Genomic DNA, 7,585 nt, shown 5'->3' with positions numbered 1-7,585 from the left:
TGTTTGATAAGTGCTAACAACTTTGCCTTAGGTACTGAATTTATAGGTACAAGTTTAAATCTTATGCTAGTAAGGGAAAGGGATTTGGGAAGACCATATACCAAATCTAAGCGATGCTTGAACTAGTTGAAGAGAAAAGTAGCACTTCTCTATCCAATCCTATAATTTCAACTGGACGAGACTATTCCTACAATAATGAGTGATGAGTAATTAGCTCGCAGGACTGTGAACAAATGGCAATCCCACTCATAACCAATGTGACCTCCAGTATCCAAAATCTAGACACAGGAGGAAGGTTTGAGCTTAAATAGAACATGGTGCAATTATTATACACAACTTCTCTATTCACAAGCCTACCATATAAGGATCATAGGGCCATCTACTAAACATCTTGCAGTGTCATTCATTCCTGCTGGAGTCTCAACAAATTATGTGAGACTCACTCTTTACCCATTTTTATTATTAGGAGAAACAAAAATATAGTTGAAGGCAGAACCTTCAAATTGAATCACAACTTAGAATGACTTTGAAAACAAGTTCTTAATTTGATTCTTTCCAATTGGGACTACTGCAAGGTTGAGTAGTGAGATCTTGAGTATCAAGTAGAATCCAGAAAAAAATCTCTATTATGTATGGGAGAGATTCATGTATCATCTTAGAGATTTCCGACATCACCAACAAATAGATGTACTAGCTCATACTTTTGTTAAAGGTCTTGACCATAACACAAAGATTTCTTTAGATTCAGCAGTTGGTGGTCCAGCTTTGGAGAAAACCTTTGATGAATTGTAACTCTCCTCAACCATGTTGCACAAGGTAATCCAAAGTGGTAAGGTGATGTATCTAGAAGTATGGTAAGAAGCCTACAAGGTATTTAGTATCACAAAATTAGCTGCACAGTTGGCCTTTTTTCAAAATCCAATAATGATTCAGTTCAACAGATTGAGTGTGTATAAACCTCAGGCCTAAGTTAACACAATTTATCAAGTTCAAACTTAATGTGAAATTTAGGGTGGTAGTGGTCACTCTGCGGACTTGTGTGGAGCATATTCGAAATCAGTGAATTTTATGCACAATGCACCTAAAGGGAACCAGAACTAGGGTAATGCCTACAATTGTAACTGGCAAGGCCAACCCAACTACTATTAGGGAAATAATCAGGTCCAACCTTAGCAGTTTTTGTAGAAATAGGGTATTCTGAACAATACTTAGTCTAGCAATATAGAAGAGATTGTGAAAGGAATTTTGGTCAATCAAGGACAAATGGATTTAGAGGTCAAAAATCAGCAATACGCCCAAAAGAATTTAGAGACCCGGATGGGTAAGTCAGCTCAAGTGCAATACACAAGACCTCAAGGGGTTTTTTACTGTGATACAGAATATCAAAAGAAATTGAAGGCAATCACCTTGAGAAGTAGAAGAGATTTGATTGATATACCTCCCAAGAATAATCATGAGGTGCAAGCAGAGTTGGATGTGGAAGTCTGAGTACCCGAATGAATAGTTGGTTGATCAATCTCAAAATATACCATTACTATTTCTTCAAAAGCTTAAGAAAGCGGAAGAGGATGCCTGTTTTAAGAAGTTCTGTGACACATTTAGAGAACTTCATAGTAACCTCCTTATATTAGATGTTTTACAAGGAATGCCCAAGTATGCTAAGTACTTGAAGGATGTGGTAACGAACAAAAGAAGGATTGGTGATATTGAGAGTTTGGCCCTTACTAAAAAGTGTAGTTCTATGATTATGATCAAGATGCCCAAAACATAATATGCATTATTTATGCACGTTTAGTTGCATTTAAAATAAGTCAAAAGTCAAAATGATCAATAGAGTTTAGATAAGAAAAAAAGTTTGGCTAGCCTATGCTATGCTTACTCTAGTGTACTCTGATGAGTTCTTTTGTGATATATGGACTGATATTTTTCATAAGATGTTATAGGAGATTATTGGAGCTTCCTTATCTTAAAAATAAATTTGAATATGAGCCACAATGGTAGAATAATCAAGAAACAAGTTTGAAGTGGACAATGGATTTGCAAGTGCATATGTGAAACTCCTCGAGCCGAAGAATATGAAGATTGAAGCCAAAAAAAATCATAAATAATGAGTTGTGATACAGTCAAAGACATGGAACGATAAAATGTTTGGTAGATTTTAGAATACCAAAAATGTAGCATACCATGATATTAAGGTGTTATGCAGTCAAAGAATAGAACAAAGAAAGTTGGAATAATTTTAGTTGGCTAGAAAATATATGTGCATGATATCAGTTTGTCACGGAGGTAGTTCTCCGTGGTATCAATCTGTCACGGAGCCTAAGCTACACGATTAAAATTTGCATGTAACTCATTTTTTTTTGGTAAAAATTGTCCAACATTTTAAATAGGACACTTAGCTTCATTTTGAGGACTGAAAAACACATGATGGAGGCTTCAAATAGGGTTTTTATTTTTCTTTTTTCATTACTTAATTCTTGTATGACATACTTTAATTTTGTAATTGTAAGTTAAGTATGAGTGGCTAAAAACCCTATTTCTAAGGCTAAGGCTATGATCATAATTACTTAGTATAACATTCAAGTTGGTTAATGTTAATTATCACAATTGGTTGTTCATATATTTTGTATTTACTATTCTAATGATTCGTGACCTTTAGAATACATCTATATTTCTATTGTGATTTTGGAAGGAGTAACCTTAGATGAGAATATGGAACATAAGGAATGGGTTCTTGTCGTTTAGATGATTTAAACATAAGATTTACAGTTAGGATAGAGATATACCTAATTTGCCATGTTTGGTTCAAATACGGGATGGAATATAAATGCGTCTAGACTAGTTCCCACAACCCCACTCAATTAACCAATGAGATTGTTTATGGACTTATTTAGGCATATATTGAAATTATGGATTCTTTAATATAAGACTTACCATTTGACTTGGAATTGGATGGTACTTTCCCAATTAGATCCTTTTACTGACTTTATGACCTTGATTACCATAGTTTCTTGAGTTATGAGGCTTCACACTATTATTTATGTATTTTTGTGCCCAAGGTCATGGTTATAATACCCGTTGGACTCCAAGTGAGTATTTATTCTTAAAAGGTGCATAATGTTAGATTATAGATGCTAAGACACTTATTGTTGTATTGTTTGGATACTGGTAATGTCATGTATACTTTTATGCGCATTTATGATCACTTAGTTGTAAGATTCAAACCAGATCCTTGCTTTTAGTACTGTTTTCTAAAAAGGAATGTATTCTCACTTTTTGCTTTTAAAATGGTTTATTTTAAACGGGAATAATATGACCCTATATAAAGATTTATTAGCTTTTTGAACTTAATGAGCTATTTTAGAAATTTGACCGAGGATGATTCCAGTCTATTATTAATTCCACTCTTTTACCACTACTAGTTACTTCAGCGGATGAAGATTTTGACCCTTTCTATGCTATTATACTCATTTAGTTTCAAACTTGATCTGGGGTACTAGATTTATAGATTTACACTCTTTTAGTCTCGATTTGAGTCTGAGCATTTACTCTCTCTCTCTCTCTCTCTCTCTCTCTCTCTCTCTCTCTATCTATATATATATATATATATATATATATATATATATATATATATACATATATTGTTGCATCCAAATTGAACATTCAAGTGTACGCGATCATATAATCAATTAAGTGGCTATTGCGACCTGAATATCGATCCCACAAAGACTTAACATTTAGCAAAAAATCCAATTAAGGTACAAATATTAAAGTTAAATATGTGTGATTTGTATCCAAAAGAGTTTTTTAAGTTTTAATATGCTAAAAGTAACAATGAAAAATTACGAAAATTAAAGGGTTGGAAACAAAAATTAGGAGAAATTTAGGGTCAAGATGTCTTAAACAATCATGAAAAGCTATACAATCGCATTGGGTAAGTCATTTATCTCGGTCAAACTATCTCATTAGTTATGTCACTAGAATCATCATCGGTCAAATTTCCAAAATAGCTCTTTTAGTTCCAAAAGCTCATAAATCTTTAAATAAGGTCATATGATTCCCGTTTAAAATAAACCCTTTTAAAAGTGAAATGTGAGAATACATTCCTTTTTAGAAAACAGTACTAAAGGCAAGGATTTGGTTTGAATCTTAAAACTAAGTGTTAAAAAATGCGTCTAAAAGTATACATGGCATTACCAGTTTCCAAACAATACAACCATAAGTGTCTATGCATCTATAACCTAGCATGATGCACCTTTTAAGGATAATTCCTCACTTGGATTCCAACGGGTATCATAACCACAACCTCGGGCACAAAAATACATAAATAACATTATAAAGCCTCATAACTTAAGAAACTACGGTAATCAAGGTCATAAAGTCAGTAAAAGGATCTAATTGGGAAAGTACCCTCCAATTCTAAATCAAATGATAAGTCTTATATTAAAGGATCCGTAATTTCAATATATGCCTAAATAAGTCCATAAACAAGGAATATAGGGTTCAAAGGCCATATCAAGTATCCTAGTATAAAGTTTGGGTCACACTTCTATCCCAAATTTCCTAAATAGGTCAAGTCTTGATATACTAGTCCTAATCCAATCCTGTAATCCCTACCTAACATGTATCTATACATAACACTATCTCACAGAGAAAAGTAGATCGAAGCTGACCTCGTTGCCGAACTGCAAATCTTGAATTGTCTATATATTGCTTGTCTTTGATACATGATCCAAGAATGTCACCTACTATCAAGATAATTTTGCACGCCAGCACGAGTAGAATAAGACCCATATTGCAATATAAAACTCTAGGCAAAAAATTAGGTAAAAATGAGCCCGTGGGGGCCGATAATAAAATTCTAAAATATCATTCATCATGAGATCCTTGGAAGTACATGGAATGCATGCTCCAAAGTTGAGCACAAATTGAGACTCAAATCAACCCTAAAATTTAATGAGTTTAAGACCTGAATTTCATGAATTTACAATGAAAAAGGATAGAATTTGACTGGGAAAGTAATGGAAAATGACAAAGGAATGTTTAACTAGCTTACCTTAGTTTCAATGGATGATTTCCCACACTTTCCCACGTTCCAAGCTCTCAAAAATGGTGGGAAAATGCCCTAGAGAATGACTGAAAATCGGATGAAGATGAAAATATAACACCAGCAAAGTAGTCACTTGTCCACTAAAGTGGATGATGCAAAAAGCCGTGTGGCCACTAAAGCAACACCCTGGTTGCTAAAGCGACTTCCGCTAAAGCAACCATGGATTTCTAAAGCAACCCTTAATTATATCACCAAGGCCATTAATGCAGTTCCATTACTGCTTTAGTGGTCACACTAGGTATCAAGAATCAAATTCTTACTAAGTCCAAATGGATAACGACCGGGTGCTTGGGATTCGTTCAAAATCACATGCGTGTGAATAAACTATGCTATCATACCAAATTCAATATTTTTGACTCAATAAATCATCAAAATTTCTATCTAATGTCATTTCAATTGAATTTGGGCCTCACACCCGTAGTTCCTTTTTAACAAAATCCTACTCAATAGTACAAAAGGAGTTTAGAAGCCTCGAGACCCCAAAGAAGGGTCCCCTACCCTAAAATCAATGTTATAGAGCTGATGGCATTATCAGAATTCTCATTTAAAGTCGTTTACTATGAGTTTTCATCTAAGAAACACAAATAATTGAGAAAATAGCTTGGACGGTCATTACAATATCAACTATTAAAAGGAATTTTCAAAAATAAATGCTCGAAAGGATGAGGTATTCGGCTCGCATGCACCGAGCATGACTCCCCAAATAATCTATAAGAAGAAATAGTGCTTCCAAAGGATTTTTCTAATTGTATCCCTCTTTTTTTTTCTTCACATCTTAACTTCACTTTCCAAAAGGTATAGACTCAACCTCAATAAGTAACTGGCCTCCAACTGAACTGAGCACGACTGATACATTCAAACCCAAATCACATCACGTTGATATCCCGCCAATACAAGCATAACCAAGAACACTAATACAAGCACAACCAAGCAGAAACTCAATTATTCTAAACTCATCCAAGGCATGAAGCATACAGTCAACTCTAAATTTCAAATTTAACATTCTCTTTTTTCCCAAACCTATTGTTAACTATAAATTATAATAAATCTTCCCAACATCATCCGAGTCCTGTCTAGACAATTATATCACACTAACCTGAAAATATTGAAGTTGATCTATTGAATATCCATAATGGAAAGCATAAGAACAAGCCCATAAGATTCTACCTCGGCACATAAATAGAGATGATCTATTCTTGCGATCTTTAGCCAAAACTACAAGTGGTATGGATAACGCTCGAAACAAATAGTCATGAATCCCAGGCATAATCTCTCAAATTTGGATAATATGCTCCAAAATTCCCCACCAACTATGGTTGAAATCATGCTAAGACTAACTTAAGCACACTTCTTCTATTGAGAAGACATTCAAGAATCTGTCAAACGATGAGAATCAAGGCCAAGAGCAGTAGAAACTAATGCAGTGTGATAACCGACTATCCCTCCATATTTATCAAGGTAACCCATCAGAACTAAAGATAACTTAACAGGTAATTAAGGAGTAGGATTATTTAGCCTATAAGTAAATGTGCAATTGAAAAAAAATCTGGAAATGGGGATACAATCAAGTTACCCAATCCATAACTATCATTTCAACATAGAAACTGAACTACTCTACCATAACTAACCAAATAGATTGTGTTGGCGAGCAAGCATCCACATCCCAATATCTAACACAACTTCTATGCCTCTATTTAAAAGCACCAAATCCAAAAACTAAAGCCCATGAGTCTTCACGGATATCAAACACACAAACCGATCTCACCATCAGAATTCCAACATTTACCCAATGATTCTCATAGGAGTTGAAACTGAAATGTTGTCGAAGAAGATAATCACAATTGAGTAAGACCATCAGCTTAAGACACAAGCAATAAAATCAACAACTACTGAAGGGCATAATGTATCAAGGAATAATAAGGGACACATCGGGGCTGGGAAGAATACTAATGGTAATCAAACTCAAACAACTCCAAAAAATATAATCTTAGCCTAAATTTCATCAACCAATACTCCATGCAAGTTGAAGAACACACACTCAAAAGATATCCACTTTGATTAATGTCAATGATACGCAAGCATATACCACCAAGTAGTATCATCCCATGAAGTCAGACTAGGCTGAATAAATATTGAAGATGAGAAATTTCCAAAATCACCCATTTCCACCAACCTTTACTCAATTAATACATGAACCACATCATAGGAAGAACAGAGTACTTGTCTCAACATCAACACCAAGGTCAAGACTACTACCGGGAAACAAACTTGACAATTCAAAAGGGTACAAAGAATGGACCATAGAAAAGAGCTGGCAATACAAGAATTATAATGGAAACATGGAAAGCCAAACCTACCTTTACTTTCACAACCACTCAATAATTGACCTTGCCTCTATAATAGATAAGAGAATCCGACCAACCAAGGCTCTAGGCCAAGCAAATAAGGATCACAAAAAGGGCAATACTAACTAGA

Source organism: Capsicum annuum, chromosome 6, assembly GCF_002878395.1.
Source record: "Capsicum annuum cultivar UCD-10X-F1 chromosome 6, UCD10Xv1.1, whole genome shotgun sequence".
In the NCBI taxonomy this organism is placed as follows: Eukaryota; Viridiplantae; Streptophyta; class Magnoliopsida; order Solanales; family Solanaceae; genus Capsicum; species Capsicum annuum.
The sequence above is the reverse complement of the archived record's forward strand: the minus strand, read 5'-3'. Positions refer to the sequence as shown.